The sequence below is a fragment of the Corvus hawaiiensis genome, chromosome 10 (genome assembly GCF_020740725.1).
Source record: "Corvus hawaiiensis isolate bCorHaw1 chromosome 10, bCorHaw1.pri.cur, whole genome shotgun sequence".
Taxonomy (NCBI): domain Eukaryota; kingdom Metazoa; phylum Chordata; class Aves; order Passeriformes; family Corvidae; genus Corvus; species Corvus hawaiiensis.
In genome coordinates, this window is record NC_063222.1 from 21,313,010 (window position 1) to 21,340,758 (window position 27,749).

The following is a 27,749-nucleotide window of genomic DNA, read 5'->3' on the forward strand; positions in this document are numbered from 1 at the left end:
AGTTCTTTGCAGTGAAGAAGCTGATCTTGAGCTCAGCCCACTAAACCCCTTAACTCATCCAACTAAACTCCATAAGGACATGTACTCAAGGCCCTGGCATAAACTCAGGCTTAGCTCTTTGGCCAGTGCAAAAGCACTTGTAGCAGATGGTACAGGTCCATTTCGTCATGCAGGTGCTTGTATGTGACTCATCAGGAGTCTGAAAAGCAGAATTATCTGTATTTCTTGCAAAGTTCACACTCTGTTATGCCCCAGCTGTTCACTGTCCCACCCATACGTTACCACATGAAAAGTCAGCTTAGGCTTACTTCAACTGGTATAAAATCAGTATTTTTTTTGGGGTGACTTAGTAATGTTTACCCACTTCTGTTTTCTTTATGCTGTTTGCAGTTCCAAATGGGTCACATTCAGCAGCTGATCATGAAAAATACTCTCCTTAGGTCAAAGAAAGCAATGAGCAGTCCAGCACTGTCACATGGGGCTGATGAAATGCATGAGTTGACACTTGACAGGACAGCGATTATCCCAGAGTTTAATAACATGTTAATCATCTTAAGAGTCATTATTTGCTCCCAGGCACATACTGTACTCCCACAGTGACATTAAAAAAATCCCCAACAAAACAAACCAGAGGATATTTTTACAGGGCAAAACACACTGGAAAACTAAAAAGATGCTGTCTATGAAAACAGTCTCTTCAACTGTCTAGAACACAAAAACACCAGAACAGTGATTCTCTTTTGCACTGCTCTGTGCTGCTCACCCCAAATGATTTTGGATATAATTGCATAGACTTTTATTTACTACATTTAATAATGTGAATGTGAACATGCAGTGTAGTCTTGGCATATGAACACAAACAGCAAACACTTCCTCCCACACCTTATGTTTCTTATTAGGTTGCAAAGGTTCCTGTGGGAAATCTGTGTTTGATTCATCTTTAGGTGACACACCTAACTGTGTCTTCCGACAGAGTTGTCAGTGCCAGGTGCAGCAGTGGCTCTAATACTTTTTATCTGCTTTATCTGTGATTTGAGGTCACAACTACTTTCACATATGATACCAAACAATCTGGAGGTTTTTAATTTTATCTGAACCTGCCTGAACTAGAGGTGGGATATGATACCACGGGAGGTTGCAACGGACAGTAAATGTTTGATTTGGGCATTTTCAGTCTGAGAATATTCCTTAAAAGAGTGTTCAAGTTAGACAGACCCATCTAGCCCACAGAGAGACTGCTCCTTCCCAAGGAACTCACTGATCCTATTTGGTGAAGATGGTCCCACTGGCACAGTATGGCTAAAGAGGAATGAGACAGTGACAGTCAGAAGCTTTGTCTGAAGCCCAGGCAAAGACAGTGAGACACTTAGTGCTCCCATGAAGAAAATCCCTGAGGACCAGAACAGAAAGTCATTGAGTTATCAAAAAGTCAATCCAGAAGGAAAGCCACAATCTGCAAACTCACCAACAGGAAAGACAGACATTATTTTTCAAATCTCATTTCACTTTGGAGTTATTATAGATAGGGAAGTTAATTACTATAGATCCTATTCTAATACAAATGACTTATGAATTTCAAAGCCTTTGGGGGATACTCCCTCAGCGTAGATCTATACAGACTCATCTGGGAGATAGGACTGGTCCCAGGCCCTGTCATGGGTCTGAACTGCATTTGTTTGGAGTTTATTTGGAGTTTATTTTCCCCCAGCCAAGCATTAACAGCCAGCCCAGTCCTTGCTGCTGCCTCATAAGGCACTTACACAACGCAGATTAATGGGAATTGGTGAGAAGGTCATGTCCTGATACTAATGGAAATGAATATCTTTATTCAAGACTTTGTCCAAGTCTTCAAGCAATGAGGTTCAAATAGTTCCCTGGGAGATTTTTACAAGTTCATTTCTGTATCAGGGTTTTTATCATAGTATTCAGCTTAAATTTTAATTTCTTCCTTCTTTCTGCCTTAGAACATTCTAAAGAATTCCTCTCCTTTCTTGCTGCTTTCCCATTTGTAGACTGCTGGCAAGTTCTTTGCTTTCAACCATTTAACCTTCTTTTCACCAGCCTATAAATATTGATCCATTCCAACCTTTCTTTCTGTCTATACAAAAATCCCTCTGTAGTTATTTCTGCCCTACGCTGAATGTTTGTTGCAATGAGCTACCTAGAAACCCATGTATTCTTCTGCCAGTTATATGGAGATGAACAATGCCTCCTTATTCATGCTGCATGAGCACAGGCATTCCAACAATTTCTCAGTCCTTCATGTTACTCCTTCCCAGATTTGTCCATCACAGTGAGTATGTACAACATGAACTCTTTTCCTTGAGATTAACTGGCATTTTTCCTGGTTGAATTCAATTTTTTTTGCATTTCATCAAGATTCTGAGACCTCCAAGGAGCAGACTATTTGCTTCCCAGTTTCTTTCTGTACTTTTTCCATAACTCATCCAGAGTGCATCCAAAGCACATGCGGGAGGTTTCATTAACATGGGATTTATTTCTTTGTCTTTGTTCTTAGTGACTGTATTTTCCCAGGAGCTACAAGTGATCTCTGCTGTACAATTAATCACCTTATTATAACCCAGCATTCGTCCATTTACCAAACTGCATCTTGATGTTACTCTTGACTCACCATTAGCTTCAGGAAACAAACAACTGTTTGGCTACATTAAAAGGTATCATAGCAGTTGAATCTTATTTCAGGAATGGAAACATCTGCGATTTTGGTGTATATATGAGCAGATATATTTATGAAAATGAGTATGATTCACTGCACAGATGACAATTTTATATTTCATAGTCATCATTTCATAGTTCATATTTCAATCAGATTTTAGTAATGGAGTATTGCTTGCAGCAATAGGTCTGGCAAGCTTGCAGCTGTAGTCATTGCTATAATACATTGTGAAGCCATAGTATAAATTGCCCTGGATGATGACCTGAAATCAAGAATTTAAAATTCAAAATGGGAATTAAAAATAGAGGAAAATATTTTAGAGGGAATTTTTTTTTGAGCTCAGTTCAACTTAAAATGCAAATTCCTAATAATGAAATCTGTCTCAGTAGTCATAAACTACTTGTACTTAATATCTACATACAAAAAGAAGCCTGAAAATCTGTTTGAGGGATTATTCTTAGATGAGTTGTCTGTTGAGAAGAAATTTTCCTTCTGTATTCCCACCAGAGCAAATGAGATGCCACTGAGCTTTGGAAACGGTGCCCATAGCCACCTGCATCTGTGTGGCCTTAGTCTAGTCCATCCTTGGATTTAGACAAAAAAAGGATCCATGTAGCAAAATCTCACTGTTTAGGTCTTACAGCACCTGCTAAAAACATCTGATTATTGCTATTTAGCTAGAATCTTCTCTCTTCATTCTTGTGTGTTTCCTCAAACTCATCCTCACGAAAGGTCACGGAATAGAAGAAAGTCCTCTCTTTTTGTGAACCTGGTATAATCCTATCGATTTACCTTGTGTTCAACCCAGTTAATTTCAATTTACCCTTTTGTGATTTGTTTCCCTCAAAGGTAATAAACCTATGCTAACCATTTTACTCCCAGCTATTATTTGTTTTGTCAAACACCAGGGGAGAAAAAGGAATGGTGATCTCCTGTGCTGTGCCTCAAGGCAATGCAGCACAGAAATCCCAGCCCACAGCTTACACAGAGCCGGGGCAATGCAGCTGCTCCTGGGATGTGACCACACTGTGTGACACCTGTGGTTGGTTCCTGTCACCCAGTTCCCTGGGAACTCCTGCCCTATGGCTCCATATGGGCTGTAGCATAATTTAGGATCCTCCCATCAATACACAGTCTGATCTATGATATATCTTTCAGTTTTGATATGGCTTTTACACAGAAATCCTGCAGGCAGCTCTCCCTGGCAGCTGGTGCTCTGTGAGGAGAACCCATCACTGTGACCAGCATTGGACACTCAGTGCACACTGCACCGAGACGGACGGATCTGGCACTGGTGAGGTGCCAAATCTGAGGTAATGAAGAACACCAGCTTCCCAAGCAGACTCATTAGTTCAGGAACATTGTGTTAGAGAAGTTTCACTGCTCTCCATTTCTTAGTGTGGCTTAGATGTGCCCCTCGTGACACCTGAGCATGAGAAGTTCCTTCCCGGCTGGGACTCTCTTCTGTGGCCGATGTAACAACAGAACCTGTGGACTTCACCACACACAAGACATAAGAAATCAGGAGAGATTAGGATATATGATAATGTAATCTGTAAGCCCCTGGATCAAGGATATGTTGAAGTGATGTTGAACAGGGATGCATTGTTAAGGAATGGCCTCTGCATTCTCTTGTCATCTTTCTCTGGATGTATTTTGCAGTGTTCTCCTCAAAACATGCTGAAATCCCCATGGATTCCAAAAGCTACATAACTGTCCACAACTCTTCCGATAATACTGATGTAGGAAGGTCAGAATTTGATGACAGCAAACAATACTGAAGTCACAGCACTTGGGGCAGCAGTGAATTTAGCCCAAATGCATTATCTCACTATTATATTTATTTCAAAACATTTACTGAAACTGTAACCATGACTAATGAGGCATAATTTGGTGTTCCTTTGTGTATAAACTGAATGTTCCCTCTAAAACCTAGTTGCAGTGGCTACCTGTATCAGTGATAACTTTTTCAGCCAGCAGCCATTTCAGGTCATTGCTGAGTTTGAGGCCTGTGGCTTAGAGCAAAAGAATCACTTGAGAAAAGCTAATCTCAGGAGTTTGGTATTAGGTGGCAAAGTAGGGCTGAAATGTATCACATTGTGGCCTCCACATTACCCCTATTTCAGATCAGGCAAACACTTTTCCAAGGAAAAAACATAACTAGATCCAGTACCCGTATCATTTCAATTAGATCTGTAGCAAACAGCCCAATATATGATTGTTGACCAACTCAAAAATAGCTTCAGCTACAAGTAGTAAGAAACAGGTTAGAGCAGGGCATAGAGCCTGGAGATTTTACCAGGCAGCAGATCAAACAGCTGAACTCTTGACAGACTCTGCTGCTTCCCTTTGCCTGCTGTTTCCTGGAACAGCAAATTCAGGAGCCATTTGTGAGTTGCTGGCCAGTTCACCCTCACAAATCATTAATGTCACATCTGAACTTTCAAATGTCACAATGGAAACAGCAAAAAAAAAAAAAAAAAATTCCAACTCAGAAGTTTCCTGTATCTCAAAGGATTGTTTCCTTGTACTTTCTGGACTTGTTTTTGTAATGTGTGTTTCAGGTAGTTGACAGTTTGACATAAGTTTGGGTGGAAAAATGTATATGGAAAAGCTCTTAAAATGTTCTCTTACAGTTATTCCACTGAATAAATATTTTTATTGTGGCCAAGCATCAAATGCAAAGTGGCATTTCCTGAGTTCTTGCTGAGGGCTTTCAAATTTTCTTTTCTTGAGGAATTTAGTGTGATTCCCACAGTTCCCCAGGGAACTAATGCATTTTACTCTGGCAAGAACCACAAGGATGTAAAGCTCTATAGGCTCGTATTTTTTAAACCATTTTACTCATTGATTTTGTGCCTTAAGGAATCCAGGGTTCAGATTAGCCTTTTGTGTGCCACAACAATGAGGCGACCAGCCGGTGACATTTATAAATCTGCTGTTAATTGCTTGTATGCCTGGGCTCTAATGCTTAAGTGCTTTGAGTCACGTATCTAATGAGGTCGAAACTAAAACTTGCCAGAGATGAGGCAGTGGGGAAATCATCACAGAGGGATGAAGAGCCAAAGTCTCCTGGCTGCCGGCTCTCCAGGTCCTTGCTGATTGATCAGTGCAGCCTGAGGCTGGGGAGGGTTACCTGGGACACCACTGCTGCTGTTCCTGCTCCCTCTCGTGTCACCAGGGCACTGTTTATTTCTGGAACATCTTGTTAATGCCAGTCCCCAGCTGTGAAGAGCAAAGATGCCAACAACAAGAGCTCACCTCTGTTGCTCATGAGCAAACTCTTAACAGGAATCCAGCTCTTCGGATCTAATGATAGGCAAAATCTCCCTCTCCGCTGACTGTGAAGAGGAACGGAGCAAATCTCACCTGACTCAGAGCTAGAATTTGACTGAGATTATTGTCTGCTGGAGACACACAATATATATTTTTTCTTTAGGTACTTAAATATCTGGCTTTTTGATAGCCTGCATCTTTAAAAATATTAAAAATATCATCAGTGCTCTGAAATTATTAAAACAGGTTCCTAAGAATACTGTTAGATGCCCAAAGGCCAGCCTGTTGCACAGAGAAATAAAACAAATTTACAGCCTAGGGGAGCCTAGAGCTCTGAACTTTTCAGGAAGACTTTCTATATAGGAAATCCCCAAAGAAATGTATAAATTCATACAAAAAATAATTACAAAACAAAAATGTGAACCTCGTATGTCCACAAACTGCCCTGTTTCTTTTAAGTCTCTTAGCACTTTGAAATAAAACCAAACTGTTTTAATTAACAAGGTGGAGGTATTATAGAAAAATTAAAATATTACTTAGAAAAATAGTACTGTCTTTGTACAGCACCTGCAATCATTAGATCTCAAAGTAACATACAGAAGTATGATGATCCTCAATATCTAGATGAGGAAATTGAGGTACACAGAAGTGAAATCACCTGCCTAAAACCCTACAGTGGGTCAGAAATCTCAGTGGAAAGAGCAGCACCTGTTTGCAACACCTTGATGTGTTGAAGAATTCAAAAGAGAATTACTGATGTTCAGGTCAGTTCATAACCTGAAAATTAAATTCAGGTTCCCCAAGAACCCAGATATTCAAAATGAGCATCTGGGATTGCCACGGAAATTTATCCTCCTGACCTAGGTAGAAAACCTAATGTGCCAGGTATGTTATATAAAACTAGTAAATATTAGTGTTTGTCTTGCAGAGATAAAGTTATAGTCCATTTAGTCATGAAAAATTCTTTCTTACATCTTCAGAGTTTCACAGTTTTGGCTCCCTTGCTATTAACTACACATCTGCTTCTTAAAGTTTTCAAGTAACTGCTGCCTCATAGATCAAAGCCAGTCAAAACAACAGGGGGTGCTGGGAAAGAGTTGTATTCTTTTTAGTGGTTTCCTGTGGTTTTGATCAAAGTGCACAGAGAATCCCACTAAGCAGAAACTGAATGTAGTGGAATGCAGCTCTTTTCAGCTGAAAAATAGAAAAACAATCTCCTCTAGTTTGTTGGATGCATAAGTCTTTGTTTATCCTTTCTGTCTCTCATCTCCATTTTTTCCTACAAATTGTTCATTCTGTGTGAGCAAACCGAATGGGCTCAGGGGTGTCCATAAGCCAGTGAGAGTCACAACTGCTTCCACTTTACCTTCTCCATTATGCTCTCAATTGCCAGACTCTGAGGCTGTAAGAGCACAAGGAAGAGCTGCATCAGAGGTCCTCAGCAAAGGCTGGAGAGGGATTATTAATGCAGATGGCACCAGGCTTTGCTTTTGTAGCAGAAGTGTTACCTCTGTGTATAAACCCACATTTCAAGGGCAGGATACAATGCTTAGACACATCTCGTATTGCCTAGGAAAAGGTGCAGAAGGCCACTGTCATATATGTTTGAGATGGAAAAAAACCATCCTGTATGTGACTGCTCAGATTCACCTGAACAGAAAATTGGCAGCCAAGCAGATAAAATAGATTTTTTTACAGCTGCTTTATTTTCTAGTGCCAAGTGTTCTCAAATAGATCATCGGAAGCAAGAGAATCTATAGGTTTCTTTAAAATTTTGGAGCACAAAGGATGATTGTATGAGAAAGCAGCATTCATATAAGATAAACCAGATTCTCTACCAGTGTAATTACAGCAAAGCAAAAGATATAATACCCTATTATTTATTGAGAAGAGTAGCTTGTTGTCAACTAGATTAAAAAACTTCTAACAATTTCACATAAAATGGAACAAAATAAACCACTCAAAATGAACTAAAAGAAGCCTGAGTTTTTCTGCAATGGTTTAGCCATCTTAGATTAAACTCATATATTAAATTATACCACTGCTGTTCTGTGATAAAAATAGGGCCATGAATGATATGTTCATTAAAACCATGTGAAAATGAAAGGAATACTAATGAAATGAAACAAAAGGGCAAGGGCCAAGTATATGCATCAATCAGGCTTCATAAAACCCATAGTCTGTTCCTGAAGTTAAATAAAACACACATTTGTCAACGTCTCTGAATTTCTGGAAAGACTAAAAGTCTGCAGACTTGATTGTTAGCAAAACAGAAGCTCAATTTTGTGGTATTAGACCAAAGAAATAATTCTTGCAGAAAATAATATTTTATTCTTTTTAAACAAACAAAAATTTGTAGTGGAAATACAAATTTCAACATTTCCTGTGAAAGTAAATCTTATTATTACTAAAATGGGAGAAAATTCCCTTCAACTTTTCAGTAACTGAGAAGCAGCTTTTCTGTCCATCTGTATGAAACTCCCCAGGCCAGCAGCTCTGTAGTGTCAGGCCAATTCTGTTTGTTCCCAAGAATACAGAACTCCTTGGAGCACATGGGACAGGGTGGGGAACCATGTGGATGTGCCCACATGGCACCGGACAGCGTGGTGATGATGTGAGATGGGGGATGTGAGTACCCAAACAGTTTTTTTAATGGTGGCCTGGAAAAGGGAGGCAAGAGTAATTCTGTATTCTGGCATGCAGAATGGATCTTTGATCAGTGCCTGAAATTCAGGGAAGTAACACAGCTGGGCAAAGGGTGAGCTCTGGCCTGGACAGTGCAGGATGTGGCAGAATTCCCTGCCTTGTCGGATTTCTGGGGAGGACAGTGCCATAGAACACAGTCCAGGCAAATGTTTTGATGTTGACATTATCAGCGTTTTCCAAAGGAAAAAAATCCTCCTGAAAATTTCCAATTAGTTTCTATTACGTGCTGATATTGAAATGCCAGTACAGCCAAACTGCATTTTTCTTATTTCATTTTATCTATGCCCCTAAATTCTCCCTTTTTCGTTTGGGATCTCCTCCTCTTGTCCTGAACTCAGCTGTGACAGTCATTATACAACACTGCAGTGCTCTTTTGCCCTCTTAAAGGCTTTTTCTAAGTGGTAGATTATTACTCATTTATAGTTAGATTGCTACTCACTTAGAAATGGCCTAATTCTGCTTTTGCACTCCCCTTAATTGTGAGACATTGCACTGAAAATATTTAAGTGGTGAACAAATAGGGAGACAGAGAAGGTCAAGCCCAAACTGATGAGGTTCTCTAGAATTAAAAAAGGAGTTATATAAATAGACAATTATATTTTCTCATTAACAAGAAAGTTTTTTCATTTTCGTTCTGGGCCCTTGAATCTGCTGTACAAGTCAATGTGGACTTTTGCTTTCCCTGCCTAACTCTGGTTACTCTCAAAAACTTTTAATAGAGAGTTTAGCTTGCAATTTCCTTGTGCTGTCAGATGGAGAGCTCTGTGATTATGTTAGTGGGCAAGAGATGAAAACATCCCTTATGCTGAGATCTGTCTGAAGACGAGCATTTCAGCCTTAATGCTAAGTGGCCAAATTTTGCATGCAGATTCCTCATCATAAATCAAAGGCAACATTATCACAATCATGAGAATTAGAAAGGTAGAATCCTAATAAATGAGAGGAAAACAAAACCTCAAGGGGTTTTAAGAATGTGGATTAGTTTAGGTAATTTTGAGCAACTATTCTCAAGAAAGCGCTTGGGGACAGTAAAGTTTAATTAGGCTGCAGCTCATCCTCACTGTAGGTGGTTTTGTTTCTGCCACGAAGCTCTTTCTTCCTCTCAGGTATAGAGTGAGTCCCAACAAACCCCTGGAACTGCTTCTGCTTGATAAGGAAGGAAGGGAGAGCTGACTGGCCCCATCTACTAAAAGAGGTGTCAGTGGAATCAGCCGTGTTGATTTTGAATTACCAAGAGCTAAATCTCACTGCAAGAGGCTGGGCTGGGTGGGAAGAAGTCCTGGAGTGTGTGAGTTGGGTTGGAAACACACCTTGTCTGCTGCCAGAGGCTCTGGCAGCATGAGAGGAGCTGGACTGGCACTGCTCCTTCCATTCCATCATTATTCCTGCCTGGGCATCCCCCCCAAGTGTTTTGTGCTCTACCAGGATAGACTAAACTCTTCACCTTTTCCTACTCAGGTCTTTACTAAAATGCCATGTTTTTCTGCTGGAACATTTACAGCTCTGATCCATTTGAAGTCAACATAACTACAGGAAGAAGTAGTTCAGCACTTCAGCAAGTGCACAAAGCTTAGGTTGCTGGGCAATTTTTTTCCCATTATTTTTAATTTATTTCAATTAAATTTTAATCAGGCAGAAAAAAATGGGAGTCTAAAAGCAGTTGGAATTAATTATATTTTGTTTTCTCTATATGCATCCACAATTTTTCTTAATGTGGTGTCCTTGACATGTTGCGTTTGTGACAACAACGTGGTGGAATGGCTCAATTTTATACATAATTTATTGGAAAATTTTTGACTCTACATTCCTTGAGTAATTTTCATGTATAATTGAGCTTAAATTGCCTTTGGGTTATTTTGAACTAGGAAAAATTATAGTGGATCAAGTCACATTAATATGTGCTTATCATCTAATAAGAAGCCATTTCTAGGCCCTTACCGATTTTTAAAATATCCTTGAATCTCATTAAAATTAAATCAAATTGCTGTGATTTTAAAATCTAAACTTGGAGTTTGAATATATGAAAATAGGGATTTTTAAACTTCCTGAGTATTTCCTTACTTCCCATGGAATTATGAAGTTCTCTCAAAAATATTTCTGACTGTATTATCAGGTTTTAAACTTTTGATCCTAGTTGTAAAGAAACATCAGAAAACCATTGAACTTCTGGCAAAACAGACAAAATAAATTGCAGGCCAAGCTGTAACCCTAATGCTCTTAGACACCCTGAAGCTCTTGTGAGGAGCCATTTAGATCCTAGAGCACATCACACTGGGTACATTCAGGTATCAGCTTCCTTTGTACCCTCACAGGGGCAGCTGGTCTTGTACAAAATGGGACAAAGAGCAGGAAAATGGATGCATAGAGGTTGCTAATTTGGGAAGATGTGAATTTTCCCTTCCTTATCACACAAACTCTCACAGTAGTCGCTGAAGTGTGCAAAAATAGGAGCTTGCAGCCCTAACTATAGCCTTGTGAAACAACGAGGAACTCGTAGCATCTCTCCATCTCTCCTACTAGGGAGACTTGTGGTTTGGGAAGCAGATGGATGAAATGGTGCAGCACATTTCAGCCACTCTCAGTAAGCTGCCAGAATATTTCAAAGTGCAGCACGGTTCAGCAATATTGCTTTAATTATGACACAGCTTGGGTTTTATCACCAAAATAATTTTGGCCTAATTTTGATTCATATTGACATGCTAACAGGAAGAAGGGATGATACGGAAAGAGAAGGAGCTCTAAAAGACATTAATATTCATGCCAGCAAAATATTCGTCACGCATGACCTCATACCTCAAAAGTGTAAAAAAGAACATTATTAACAAAGGCAGCACTTGGGAACGTGGCTGGGTTTGTGCTGGTGTCAGCATTTTGTAGGACATAATTTGCTTTCATTTTTCATTGTAATTGGATCCTAAAACACTTCCTTGGTTCTGCAGCTTGGAATTTCAGTGCCAGCTGAGCAGAAAGATCCCTCAGAAAAATATCAAATCTCTTCTGAATAGTGAATAAAACACAATTATTTAAACCTTTTAAAGGAGGCTTGTTCTGATGAGCTCTCATGGCACCTTCTTGTTCAACAAGGCTGCTGTCTGACATGGCCTCTCACTTAGAGGCTGCAAGTAAACTTTTGCTCTCCCATTCCTCCTGGAATTGATGCATCTAAGAGGATGGAAATTTTTTTCTACTACTACTTTGTACAACAGAAGAACCACTACATTTTCACTGCCTTCCTTTGACTGTCTCCCTGAAGGCACCGGTCTAGAAGCTGCTGGCATCGGTCTAGAAGCCTGAAGAGTCCAGCTTTCAGAAGTTTTGTTCTTGAAAATAACATATGAAAAGGTGGTTGATTTTTTCCCCTGACTTCTCTCTTCATAAAAGATATTTTCAAATGTAAAGTGAGTGTATTTGATATTGAAAATTAGTAGGCTAAGCAAACAAAACACCAACAAGATTTATCTAGAGCGGAATTTCACTTTAGAGGGTTCTTTTTCTGCATCACTGGAACAGCAAAAAATCCTCATTTAATTGTAAATACTAGTGTTATAGTGTTTATATTCTGGGATTGCAGATTTCTATGCAATATGGCTTAAATTCTTTCAGATTAGGAGTTCAAAATTCCTGAAAATGTATATACCAAATAATGACAGCAAACGTGTAGAATTTGCAAGAGTTCAGGCTGGTGAGAAAAAAATATTTTAGATTTCTGGCCACTGATGTCACATGAGATGTGAGATTTTGAAAATCAGGCCCTGTGGGGTTTTTTTTCAGTTTTCCAAAGCATTTGCATGCCTAGAGATCAAGAGAAACAGCCTGGGAGATTTAGAGAAGCACCTAAACATGTGTTGTTAGTCAGTGTAAATTAAGCATGTAAGCCTGTCAGATGCTTCTGTAGATCATACTGGATGTCCAGCTGTGTATTTAAAAATAGAAAACAATTATAAATTAGTTCCTTAGAAGCTACAACCTCTCATAAACCTTATCAGCTATTGGGATCTCAGAATCCAGGACTAGATTGCTCACAGCCTATTTTAAAGATGCTCTTTACCTGTATGATGCAGCAATGAAACACAGATGGACAAATTACAGATGAAGCATCAGAATGTTTCTGCTAAGGGACAGTACCTGAGCTACAATAACCCTACACACGTCATGGAACCATGGTGAGGCATTTTGAGATGTTTTCTCTACTGAGATTTTATATTCATGTAAAGCCAGGTCAAAATTACAGTCATATGTGATTAATTTTCCCATAATACCAAAAGGAATTTTTCCTCTTTGAGCTTACTCCTGTGTTGTCTAATATAGATTTGCTAGGAATATACAGGGAGATGGCACATGTTTTGCTTGGAACAGATGAAAACTTGGATCTAAAATGAGAGGTGTGTTTTGTAGGTTGTTACTGATGACATATGGGCAGGATAAATTCAGAACAGCTTGTCATTTAACACCACCAAGAGCCATACTCTTAAAACGAGGCTGGATATGATCCTAATGGGTTACATCCTGCCTGCACTCATGTTTTTGTGTCCAGGAGGAGTTGTTTCAGCTCCTTTGGCCTTGTGACAAATTCACAAGAGCACGTGTCATTTAAAAGATGACTTTGATGACCTGTAGTGCTGCAAGTGCCCCTGCTCTCGTGGTGCCGCGCGTCTCTTTGTGCTCCACTGCATCCACATGTGCACAGCACAAGCTCCTCAGGCCTCTGGGATACTGAGGCTTACACCAGGAGTTCCAGCATGGAACACCCTCATGGGACATCTGATTCTCCAGTATTTCACCTCCAGGTTTATGTGGTATAAAGCAAGTGAGAGCCATTGCACTTTAGCACTGCCACGGGGTGGAAGGAAGCCTCACACAGACAATGATCACACTCATTGGCAGCTTGGAAATGCTGATAAGCAGAAAGGTATTAGGCTTTAGCTATAAATCTGAAACTTTTGGCTTGCTAGACAGTCACCTGTGCGTGACTATGGATTAATGATGGGAGAGATGGCTGCTTTCCATGGAGCTGCTTTCTGGCCTGTAATCAAATCCTTATTACCTCACCAGCGTAAGAAAATTCCCAGGGAACTGTGCTGGCCTTTTCTCCAGAGTGACATGAGGAAGAGCAATCAAAAGAAAGGGGGAGGGGAAAAAAGAGATCAGGAGTAAGTCACTTAGAGTTCTGCTCCCCTGACAGAAGCTGAGAGTGGGGTGAGCAAAGAGCTGTGTGAGTTGTCCAGCTGCTGGAGGAGACCGAGGAATCCTCTGAGTGCCCGACTGTGCGTGGGACACCTGGCTCCATGAGGCTGCACGTTGTGCCTGCATGTGAGACTAGTCCTAAGTGATGTTCTCAATTTCCATATTAATTCAAGGACTGCAGCCAAAGGTAGAAACCCAAAGTCTCCAGGGAAGAAAAACAAATTGCTTTGACTTCTAAAGGAAATCAATATTAGACGGTGCATTGGTTAAAGTGTTGAAACCCATGGATCAGTTCCAGATCCTCTCTAAAGAGATCCCTTAGGAATTCTTAGAATAGATCTTCATTATATTCAGCTTAGAAACACTTCAAGCAGGAGGCAGAGTAAAGCTGGACAATTCTGCAAGTAGCTTGCCTTTTGTCTTGGAACCCAAAATATATTTCAGTGTAGTTTAAAACAGACTGCAAAACCTGTGAGCTCTGGCAGCAGAAACACCACTCTGCCTCCACAATCTGCTACCTGGGACAGTAATGAGCAAAAGAACAAACACCAAAAGTTTAAAAGTCTCCTTTTCTAATAAAAGATTACAAGACACTAGGATATTAGATGATAGGAGAATTTACATGAAATGAGAGACAAGATAACCACTTTCAATTACAAGCCTACTTACAAAGCTGGATCATAGAAGACCACTCTGTGGCCCTAAGAAATAATGTGAAATTAGGAGTAAATGTACAGGTGAGTTACAGGAATATGAATGTTAAGAAAACAGAAGACACTGTATTGGTTTAACCACTCCTAGGCAGTAAAAGGACATGGTCTTCTGTTCCAGCTGTGCCAGTGCAATATCCTGACACTCTCAGTCTAATTCTCATGACAAATCCTCACGTTCCCTGTGGCAGAAATTATGCTGCCTCAGATCTGCTGATGCTCAAGCTGATTAGGTGACTTTTCCTTAACCTTTATCAGTCTTAGTTGAAATGGTTCAACAGTACATTTTTCCACTAACCCACCTCATTTTTGAATAAAATGGGTTAGGGAGCACACACACAAGCAGTGCTGCTGGCAGGTTTGAGGGGGCTGTTACCTCCAGCACGGGAATGGTAAGTAGGTGCTGGGGACTGTAGAACTTTTGACAGCTTGAGAGAACTGTTTGCAGTGTGAACCTCACACCTCACCCTTCTTCACTTACCTCGTTCAGTTTCATTGCAACCTTAATGCTCTGGGCAGTGAAGAAAGTTAAGCCAAATGGTGGAGAAACAAAACCAGAAAAAAAAAAAAAAATTAAAGACTGTTATAAAATCTTGCATTGTCCAGTCCCACAGTCATGGATTGTAGCTACTCTCATTTAATTAAAAATCAGAACCAAAATACCTCTTTGGCAAAGACAGTGTTGGTTTCGTAAATCAGTGAACAAACCATGTTTTCAAGAACTTCCTAAGTCTCTAAAAAGCCAGTAAAATTCATACCATCATCATGATACATGATTTCATAACTAAACACTTATTAAAGCCCAAAAGCACACATTCACATTCTCAAAGTCAAAAAGCATACAGAGATCCATGCCACACTCCATTTACACAAAAGCCTGGTTAAAAAAGGAGCAAGTCACCATCTGCTGAACCGTCTGCTCCATCCAAGCCCTGTTCTTCATTTATGGTCACTGGGATAGGAGCTTCCATAAGAAAAAATGCTCAGCATCATCAGAATCCCCAAATAAATATTTAGTATCTCCTAACGGTGCCCTCAGCTTAATCCCAAGAGTGGTTTCAGGACAAAATTTTGGCTCTGGACAGATTTGGCTGAGCTTGCTATATACTTGAGGATTGAGGGCATGTTTTTAAACAGCAGTGCAAGTGCTAAGTGAGTTATCTGAGGGGTTCTGCTATTTCTGCTTCACTGCTTGCCATGGCAGTAGCCCATCATCTTGGCAGAGAACCACTATGGGAAAAGGCTGCACTGCTGGAGGTGGTGGGATTGAGGCCATGTGCAAAAAAGTGAGTTTTGTTTTCATCATGGTGTGCTTTCAGTTTAAAAGGAAAAGCAGTGAGACTCACAAGCCCTGTATTTCTTTCCATACAGCCTGGCAATCACGTAATTTTTGCTACATGATATCTCTTTTAATGTAAGCCTACTTTGATGTTTAGCCTACCAAAATATTTGGGCACTTGGAGAGAAATTACTTTCCTCCTCCAAAAACAAATGTTGTGTGGAAGAACTGTCTCTCTGAATGTGTTGTGAACAAAGTGTGGAAGTTTCCTTAGACATCTAAATATTTCCTCATCTGTTCACTCATCTGTGTCTTAGAAGCCCACCCAGGCAGGCAGAAAACCAGGCTTTATGCTTTCCTGCATTGAAAGCACCTGTGTGTGTAGCTGTATGCCTGGGTTATTTAGTGTGCAAACAGCAGGAGATGGAGCAGACAGCTCTTCCAGTCCCTTTGTCTGCAAACACTTTGGTAAATATTTAATCCAAAGCAGGCCTGTTTGGTGCTGACCAAAATGGTGCATTCCCTAGTTCCCAGATGCAGCTGTTACTGCAGAGGTCAGAATTGAGTGGAGACGGGCACAGGCACGATGAAGGGCAGGTGACATGGTGGCAGAGGTGTATTTTGGACAGCATCTCTGAAGCAGTGCTCACTTCTAGCTCTGAGCTTCACCCTCCACAGAGGAGTAACCTCTGTGCTTCACTACTGCTTTAGGCTGTAGTAAAGTCACCTTCTGATGGACTTCACTACAGTGAAATAACAAAGTAGGTCAGATTAGCATTGCTTATTTGCTCCAGTGCAAAACAGATGAGTTACTTTAAAAATTCCAGCCCAAACCTTGCTGCTCTGACATCTCACATTCCCTGAGCTGCCATGGGGCACCTCTGCAGAGCTTCCCACTGCTCGTGGTCTGGATGTTCTGCACTGCCCTTCTTTTCCTGTCCAAACCACTTCTTCACTTTACAATTCTTCAATTATTTTGCCTTTAATCACTGAAGAGAAAACATGCATTAAATAAAACCTAAAAAGGAAAAAAGTGTTCCCTTCCCCCTCTAACTCTTATTCTTCCTTTTGACCCTTCCTTTTCTGAATCCATTTCAGTGGATTCTCCCAACAGAATTAATTGCAGCAACCCATCAGCACAATTCCCATTTCCCATGTGAGTGATTCAATGCCATTTTCAGTCCCATAATAAACACACTTAATGGGTGCTGTCACCAGGTTTCTGTAGCAACTCTGTGCTCCAGACTGCCCTCAGCAGGCACAGCTTTGGGTAAAGTGACCGTAAATCTTCCGCACTCTCTTTTTTCTTCAGCTGGAGATTGGCTTGGTTTCATGGCACAGAGCCATCTAATAGAGGCTGCTCTGGTCCATCATGGGCTGGCACAGCCCCAAAGGGATATTCTGGCAGAAAAGGATACGCTGTGGCTGACGGGCATTTCCCGGACCGTAGTCCAAGGACAGGAGGCAGAAGGCAGCCAATAACATGCTGCCACGTTGTCACTCTCCCACCTTGAAGGCCCACTTACCAACAAGAAATTCCCAGACAAACCAGGACTTTGGTAAGTTTAGTCTCTAGAATGGCAGAATGGAGGTGGAAAGGGTCATTTTCTGTCTCAGTGGGTTTTATTTTCCAGTGTTTCATAAGCTGATCCCTAGTGCTGCACAAGACAAAGGGAGTATCACCAGAAGACTTCTGCAGTAATATCTCATATACATAAATGATAATTCAAGGTGTAAAGCATAAACTAACAGATTATAAATTCATGCTAATAATCCATTCTTTAGTACAGAAGGAAATAATTTGCACAACTGTGTTAGCCATTGTTATTAGAAATACTGTACAGATTCACCATAAACTCACAGTCTTGAGGAATGATGAGCTAAGATAGCTGAGCAGATCTCAAGGTACCTATTTACTAGAAAGAGAAGCAAGACCTAAAATGAACAAAATGTTGTGTTTAGAGGGGGATCCCAGAGCAGAGTGCTCATTTAAAACAGGAAGGGTGAATGCTGATCACAGCTAACAGGCAAAGCAAACTCACTTTCCACAGCAAAATGATTTAGTGCTTCTATTAGAATTCCCAGAAAGCTTGAAAGCAAGACTGAGAAAACTGGCATGGAGTTGTGCACTGGTGTAGGAAAAACACAGCTCTGTCTCGAGTGTAGGAACCTGCAAAGGTAATGATAAGTGGATAATTGACAGGATGAGCACAAAGCCTCACTGCCCCACTGGGACAGTACAGAGGCAGTGTTTATTGCTCTCCTGAAGAGGAGGGAAGGCATCCAGGGCAATATACCTGAGCTGGAGAAGGTACATCCAAAAAGAAAGTATGGGTTTTGCGCTGACTGTTCTTTGTTAAGGATGAGATTCTGCAGCAGCAGCAGAACTGTGGTAACCTACTGTTCACTCCTGTAGGGACTGGCCCCTTTGGGATCCTTCCCTGATGAAGCATGAATTTGACTGGAAATGGGATATTTATCTTTCTCAAACAATATTCATATATTTTTGCTTCACAGTGCATAGGCTTGCCTGACTCAGCACCATTTCAGTGAGAAAGAGGTAAGATTCCCTCATAACGAGGAATATTCAGGCCATAAAAATAGACTATACTCCTCTCTGGGTCTTTCCATCCCTGACAGAAAAAGCAAAGAGGGTCCACATTACCTGATCATTTGATAACTGTCTCTCTCAGCCTTGGGTTCTTGTGACAGGAGATTACAGTGCCCAGTCAGCAGCACATATCCTGCTTTCTGCACTTCAGTTATACAGAGGATAAAGATATAAGGATATTTGAAGCCAGTAATTTAGGGAAGCAAGTCTTCTAAAAGCCATGGATTTGGCAATAATTTTAGAAGAGTATGGTTGTGCCTGTTCAATCCTCCCCTGTGTGTATTTCCAGACACATCAATACAGCCCCCAGCCTTTTCACAAGCTCATCACTGCTTGCTCAATACATCACTCAGTACCCTCATATCCAAAAGCCACCAAAATGAATTAATGACTTTCTATTTTACAACCAGATATTTAAGAATATTAACTTTGCACACCAACGATTTCTTACTGCTGGTTTTCCAGACTACTCCTTGTTTCTGGTGGTCAAAGTTTTACTGAAGAGACACAGCTGAAGGATGGGCAGTTGAATGCTGTTCCAATTTTCGCTTTTCCACCAGATTTGCTTCCTGGATTTAAGCCATTTGTTTTTCATTGGTAATAAATAAGTCCCAAAAGTATCAGAAGTGGCACTGTCTGGCCTGTAGCATTGCTGTTACCTACAAAATGATGAAGAAATCTGAGCCAGGTTCACTAGAAACCCCTAAATACTGCAGTCTACCCACCTTTGGCTGGGAAAAAGCACATTTAGATGAAATTCAAATTGTATTCCTTCTGCAAAGTAAGAGAATGTTAAACCTGTTTGTCTAAGGCTTCATCCCTCTGTTAGGAGTGTAATAATTTCTTATCTTTTAACCAATCTCATTCCAGAGCTGGTTTCTCCATGAGGAATCTTAATTTTGAAAAGCAAGGTCCCTTGTGGAGGTTAAAATAAACATTTTAACTAAGTCATTAGGAAATAATTTCTGCATCCTTTTCACCATTATTCAGCTGCTACATTCATGAATTTTAGAGAATTCTGGTTGTAGAGATTGTAAGTCTGGGTGGAATTAAAGGCTAAAGAACTTCATATTGTGCTGCACTCCACCATAAATCACACCAGGCTACATGGCCAACCTCATTTTCTATCATTAGCAGAAGTGATATTGCTCCCTACAGGGTGAAACTATTTAAGGGAATTCAAAATCCTATGCCACCAGTCCTGCAGACTTGTCAGCACTTGAATCAGGAGGATCCTTAAGTAAAAGGCCTGTTTCTTTTACTTTTCAATTATAACCCATCAGAGGGTTTGGACTGGGTGGCTCAGTAGGATGTTACATCTCTAACAGCTGTGATTCCATTTAGCAACTGCCCTACAACCCAAGAGTGAATGCAGCCTTGTAGAAAGATTTCAAACTTGCAGTGCAAAAGGGAGAAAACCCATGATTTTTAAAATTTGAAAATTAAACTTTATGGGGTTGATTTTGCCAGATTTTTCTGAAGAGCAAATGACTGAATAACATAGAATGTAAATAATGAATTTTAGTGCTTTTTCTCAACATAGGAACAGCCCTAACCAACATCTGTCTTCTGCAGTGAAAAATCAGGACCAGCTCAGCATTAGAGATGATAAATTGTTCTGATTTTTTTTGTTGTTGAAAAATACCAGTTTATCAAAAGAGAGATCATATCAATAGAGACCTAATGGAAGCTGCTGTGCTTCCCAAAAATTTTTCTGGGTGGTTTCTTGCAGTGTTCCCACTTCTCAGAAGGTGCTGGTGATGCCAGGCTACTTTTGCACTGTATTTAACCTGGGGACCAAGCACATTTCAGTTGGAGTCCCTTGGTCCTGGAGTCCTAATCCAGAAATTTAGGCTCTGTGATGCTGCTTTGTGAGATTTCCAGTTTCTGTCAGAATCCTCCCATTTCCAGGATGATGGATCTCTCCAGGATGCAGCTGTACAGGGCCTGGAGCCCAGGCAGGACACCCAGGACTCTCTGAAAGAAGGGACTGCAGTCACTTCACCCATCAGGGAAACACAGAGCTGTAGGTGAGATCCACACAGCACTGCATGGCAGGTGAAGAAACAGATGATCCAAGTGAAACTGCCAAGGCAATTTATGAAGCAATCCTATTGCACAAGTGATCAGCTTTGCCTACTCTTGCAACAAATTTTATGGAATCCTATGGACTTTAAATGAAACAGTGCTTTGGTGTATGGCAGGCATACTAAGCTTCCTGAGATATCAGAATCCTCCACCCGTAACCTTACAGAAAATTTATTGGTGTCTTTGCTGATGATAAACTCTCCAGGTCTAGTCTGGGAAAGAAAAATTCTTTCTGCATTGACTCAGGATGTATCTTTCTTTGTCAACTGCAAAGCTGCAATTCACTCTGACCCCAGGACTGCTGGTCTGTAAAAGCTGTAATGTAGTGAGGAATTGAGCATTTATGCATCCTGCTGTCTTGCCCTTTTCACATTGCAATCAGCTTTATGACAGTGGTACTTAAAGACATTCTTGCAGAAGCCACTGATAAAATACTTTAGTCATGTCAAATGCCATCCTTGTAAATCCCTCAGACTCTGTCCTTACCATTGATTGAACAATTTCTACCAAGAACTGATATTATGCCTATGAAGGTCATAAGTCTCATGCAGGCTCTAGTAAAACTTACTCAATTTTTCTTGAAGTTCTCAATCGAAATACTAGCCATGCATGCCACTTTCAATTTGAGATGGCACAGAAATTTCAGGAATGACAGCAGCATGATTCAGACTACTTTCTTAAAATCTTTCAGCATATTGACATTACATTAAATTCCAAATGCCAGAGGAACTGCCTTTTTCAATCCTGACATTGCTACTCTTATCTGTCACTATTACTGAACTACAGCAGTGCCTGGATCCCAAATTTAGATCAGGGTTTTAAAGCACTAAAAAAAAAAAAAAAAATACAGAGAAAGCCAGAGAAAAATTCTTTACTCTGATAAGTAGTTTAAGTAGACAAAGCCCAAATGGGATACAAATCAAATATAGATACCCAGAAACTTGGAGCAATTTACCAATACTTTTAAAGCAAGAGTGTCAACACAGGAAACAGAGCCAGTGCTTCTGAACAGCTACATTATGCTTCAATAATAAATGTATTATTTTCTTATTACATGGTTGAAATTCCCTATTTAACATACATCCAACAGAGGCTGTTTAATAGAGATTCACAATAGAATCAAGGAGTATTTCATAATACCTCTCTTTAACTGGCAAAAAGTTTTTAATGTCCTAATCATTAAATGCACAGAAAAGTCATTTATATAGGAGGTAAAATAGAAAGAAAAAGGGAAGGCACAAATGTGTTTTGCAAGGTTACAGCATATTAAAAAGACCATATAGGAGCTATCCATATAGAAAAATAGTAAGTCACACAATATCTGCCTTCAAGTCCTGCATGCTGCTGAACTGCAGTGATGGAAACAGTTTATCTTTTATATCTTCCATTTCCAATGAAGCTGATCTTTTCTTCCCTGGTGATTCTTTCAATTAATAGCTTTTAAATGTTCCTTTCCAGCAGAGAATTTATCTTCCCTTGAATTTTCCTGTAGTATTTACATCGTGTGTGATTCTAGCAGAGCTCACAAGTGAAGCCTGTGGTTCAAAGTACTGAGCCCTCCTTATGTTAATGACTCTTAACAGCACTTGGGCCATGAAGAGGGGGGACTAATTTGATGAATTATCAGCACAGGGACTCCTGCTCTGCATGCAGAGCACTGAACAGTCTGCAGTGACATGGACTGTGGCCAAACTCCACTCTGCTGTGAGTTTGCCTCATCTCCTGAGAGCCACAAGGATCCTGGGGCAAAGAACTAAATTGCTGCACCTCCAAAGCAGATTGATCCATACCAGAGTCCCAGCAGGTTCCCCTTTCAGGACAAGGGCATGTAAAGGAAACCCGGAGGCCATGCTTTCCTTTTGCCCTTCACTTGTGTAAGGTCTCGGGGCTGAGATGAATTTTGTGTAATTCTCTTGAGTTCTATCAACTCATTTCTGCTTTCAAATGAAATTTGGGTCTAAGAAACCAGACTTGATAAAGAAGTGTCCTAAGATATTGTAGTAGGCCATCTCTGCAGTCCCTGGCACTGCTTTTGATGGAAATTTGTATGTGCATCCACACAAAAGTGGATTTAGAAGTTATTAGATAGATTTGAGCCTAAATGTAAAACATCTGATTTAACATTACACGTTCCCATGAGTTTTGTTTGTTTATGTGCATAAGCAAAATTCAATGATTTCCTGTTAACATTTCATTCAAAACATAAAAATCAATTTAAATAATTTTCTAAAATTCACTCACAGCCAAATGCTGACACCGTTTAAACTTACTACTGCCCTCAAAAGCAATGGGAAAACCAAGATAAAGATTAATATGGATTTATCCACTTTAAGAAAAAAACTTCAAGTTTTTTTCCACCCACATTACAAAGTAACTGAAGAACAATGAATAATTAAAAAGATTGGTAAGCTTTAAATAAGCTTTGCTCATATGTGCTCTAGATTAAATAAAGCCATTGTGATAACTTAAATAAAATTAATTCTATTTTTAGAGGATTTAGTTTAACTGAATGTAGCTGGTAATTAAGGAAACAGCAGTTCTAGCACTTGCTCTTGTATTTTCTTGCAGACAAAGAACACACATCTTCCTACAGCCTTGGCACTGCAAACCTTTCCAATATAAAAAAATAGCTGTGGCTGGCAAAACCCTGTCACTACAGCCACAAAGGAATGATAAACCACCGGGAATATCAGTGTCCTCACAGGCCTAACTTTTTCATGGAGATAACTCTTCATTTCCCGAGGATTCTCATAATTTTTGTAGAATGTGACACCCTCTGGAGTTAGCAGGTTGTGATTTGTTCTTCTTCATGGGTTATGAGCATTCTCTCTATTTTACTGCTTCCCTGATGGGCAAGAGATCTATCTACTCCAATCACAGCAGAATTTGGCCACTGAAGTAGTAGTAATGTAAAGACTGAGACAGGAATTGTATTTTAAGATTAAGGTTTGTTTGTTGTTGTTCTGACATGACATGCTTTGTTCCTCCTTTTGTTCAGGACGTTTATCTTAAAATATGCTGAACTCTCCACAGATCCTACATTCAAAAGCCAGTGAGAGCCTATCATTAAAGAGGACTTAAAATTCAGTAAGGAAATAATTTTCCTATTCATGACTTGACTGGTTATTTTAAGTAGGGAGTAACTTATTTCAAGTTATAATCAGAGAAATTAAATGGTTAGAACACGATAGCTGATTTTCAAAGGCACTTTGTTAACGACAGGATTTAAGCATTTCTGTATCTTTATAAATCTGCACCACAGCATTCTTCCTACTAATAAATGAACTAAAATAACATTAATCTGGTTGGAAATGGGGAGCAGTGCTATGTTTCCACAATCAGCAGCTCCCAGGTGAGGAGTCAGGCAGCAATGAAGATAATTCGTTTCTACAGAGGGGAGTTGCTTGTGTCCAGCTTCTGTTCTGTACATCCCTCCTCATCCCAGATCCATTTCATTGGCTTCCCCTCTACTTCAAGCAGATAATTTCAACTATTTTTCCCTCTCAGGGTAATATTTGAGAGAAGGTTTTTATTCAGCCAACCCTTGTTTATTGCCCTATACACCCTACAGTAAGTCTGTTCTGAACTCGCCTGCTTAATGTTTTTGTTGTTGTTGCTGTTTTGGGGGTTTTTTTAACCTGTTTTGTTTGGTTTTTTCTTTCTTTAGTTAATGCAATATTATAGATTGCCAGAGATGCTTGGCAGGTTTTTGATTCTGGCTAAATACATCCTGCCTTTCCCCATGGTAACTATTTATCCAGATCCCCACTTGCTATAAATCCCTGCTACTCACTGCAGATCAATGAAGTAATAACAGCATGCAACAAGTTAATAACTGCCCCCCTTAATGTCAAAGGCATGGAGAGCTTTGAGAAACAGTTTATCTTTAGCTTCAAGCTTATTAACCAAAGGCAACAGGACGGAGGAACATGTGTAGGTGGTTTGCTGCAGAAAATGTGGCTCAATGGAGAGAGCAGAGCTGAGCTTCTTCTGTCAGAACTATCTCAAGTAAGTGACACAGATTAAAATGCAGTACAAGAGTTTAGGCAGAACCTGTATAAGAAGCAAGCAGTTAAATACAATGTTATGGTTTTCATCTTTTTTTGCAGAGGGGAATTAGCTGAACCAATTTCCGCGCTTTTGGTAGAATACTCACTGAACAATCCCATTAGAGAAACAGAAATTGAATGGGCAGCCAATCGTAAAAATAATTGCTCAACCTTTATGCTTTCCAGCTGATTTTTGTGAATCTGAACTCAACAGAACTCCACAGGCTAAGCATGAATTGATTAGTCTAAAATTGAATTAATTTAATTTGGGAGCAGTCATGTTTGAAGGCAAAATGTTGCTTGATCAAAATTTATTATTTTGATCTCTGATTTCTGTGCGAGTGCAATCAGAAGATGAAATACCTGTATTTGGAGGATGATTATGTCTAGACATGAGGCTGCTTACTTTTTTATATCACCAGCACCAGGAGCAGACTGTTTGTACAAAGACCTTTACACAGTAGCTCTAATATGAAAGCAAGGCGTGGAAGTCCCAGAGCTCCATTTTCTCCTTAGATACTGGGTGAGATACATAACCTTTCTATATTTGATTTTGACATAATAGCAAGAAATATACTTACCAGCCCAGCTGACAGCCACACTTTCAGATACATTATACATTTAGAAATGTGTAAAGATGACTATTACTAAGATGAAAAGCTGCTATTTGAAAGGTTCCAAAATAGAAAACACATGCAGATATGTTAATAGTATAAAGACCATCTATAAGCTGACCCCGCACATCAGAAAACATCACAAGAGTATCTGGGTATTTTTTAAGGTGTCCCATTTTAGAAAATGGCAATCCAAGAGTTAAACAGAGCAAGTGCTTTCCAGAAGCTGATATGAATTTATCTACAGGCCCACAGATGTGCCAGTTAATGGTTTTTTATCAGGTAAGGTTGCTGAACTCTGCAAGATAACAGTGAAATGGCGTGATTTTAAAGCCACCATTCAGGCTACATTTATAGCCAAACTCATAGACCCCAGTTTGTAGAAGGGTTAAGAACTTGCTGTTTCCACTGCTTGCCCCAGAAAACTAGGGATGCTTAAAAATTCAGAATTCATGTCTGAGTCTGGCCAGAGAAGGACTGCAGAATTACTCTGTATATTATTGTGTAGGTGCAGCATGTCTTTTCTTTTTTATCATAGGCAAACAGTAATACACAAAGAGCTGGATTTCTTCTATTTTATCATCTGTTAGTTAAGCACAATCATTTCCACAGATTTGTGCTATGGTAGCACTCAGGATCCCAGCATTGAAGCCTGCTGTACACACACACACACACACACACACACACAGACTCCTGTCATGCCTGCACATTTTGTGGTGGTTCATGTGCACAATTAGTGTATGCAATTTTGTGTTAGCATTGTGAGCCCACCTTGCATGTGCAAATACAGTAGAGAAAAGCAGAGATCACAAACTCTTTGGGAGTCCAGAAAAACATCAAGGTATTGGCACTATTAAAAACCAGCTTTCTTTATTCGCTGGCAGCATGGTCTGACAGTGTTGGTGCAGTTACTTGGTGCTAAAGGCAACTAAAGTTACTCAGTGGATAGTGCAAAAAAGACACTTGTCAGAGACACAGGAGGGGAGAGTTTTACCAAGATCCATGAGCTAAACGTTCTTGCAACCCCTTGAGCCCTGCTTGTGTAAGCTTTCTCAGCAGCTAGACATTATGAAATCTCCAAAGGGAGAGTTTCTCGCAAGGGGATTCACAAAATACTTGTTGTCCACACCCTGTGCTTATAAATATTTCCTCTGTAATAGACATCTAAACTCCTCAGGCTCATTCTGTCTTTTTATTCACGGAATTTTGAAAAAGAAGGTTGTTCTATTAGAAACAATAATTGGCATGCCCATTCACTTTTTCTTATCACATGGTATTCTTGTAAGCCTTAAACAGATTTTTTTAATGTATTCTTCATTATAATGAAAAGAAATAGGCCTTCCTCAAGAAAGAAAGGTATCCCTAAGCAAGAACAGAAAATGGATAAAGAACAGCAGACAGGTTCATAATTCTTGCAACTGTCAATAGATCAGGAAAAGGTTTTTCACCCAGAGGGTGGTTGGGCACTGGAACAGGCTCCCCAGGGAAGTGGTCACAGCACCAAGTCTGTCTGAATTTGGACACCGCTCTCAGGCACATACGGGATTGTTGGGGTGTCCTGTGCAGGGCCAGGAGTTGGACTCTGTGACCCTTGTGTGTGCCTTCCCACTCAGGATATCCTGCAATTCTAGTACTTACCTCAGTTGTTCAGAATTAGTTATTCAGAAGATTTTAGAATCAGCAAACACCTTAGGATACAAGAATTTTTCCAAGTCCTGTTAAAACATATGTGTGGTTCAAGCTCTTTCTGTCTCCTGCTAGCTTTTAGTCTTTTTTTAATGAACTCTTTACTAATTGGGAAAGGTCCTTTCCAATTTGTGACATGATTTTGGATTGCTTAACAGATGTAATTAGCATTAGGTCACTTTATCTCTGAATCAAGCATTTTCCTGCTTCTGCTATCTTCCAACATTTAATGCATTAGCACTTCTTAGTGCCTCCAGGCCATTATTAAAATTTGCCCCTTAATCTGGAAGTTTGAATTGATGGTCCCCTGCCTCTAAAAACCCCATTGTCTGTGAACCCATGGGATGGAATGGGAGAGAAGGAAGGGTGGTGGCTCTGGAGAGACAGTAAGGATGCACAGACAGGAAGGAAGTCACTGAGCAGCAATCCCAGCACTGAGCTGAACTGAAGACTGAGGGAAAAGTGACTTTTATGTGTCCCATTCAAGGATGCAGAAGGTATTTCAGACTCTAGAGCAGAAGTCCTGACCTTCCCAGCATCATTAGCAGACCCAAGCCAAAACCACAGACCCTCCAGTTCTGTGTGATCCTGGAAGGAGACTTTCAGTCAACTTTTAAGAATATATAAAAGTAGCCACTGTAAAGAAATCTGCAGTGTGGAGCAAGTTACAAAAAAATTCAGAAACTACCACCTACATGCTGATAACTTATTTATTAGCTTATTGGCTCACTTAGAACTTATTATTCACAGACAAAACAACCTGTGGCACAGACAGAAGGCATGCAGGGAAGATAAATAGGTACCTAGATACACATCCTATATCTGAAGGCATATTCAGTGAATGCCCCTTGTTTGGCCAAGTATGAACG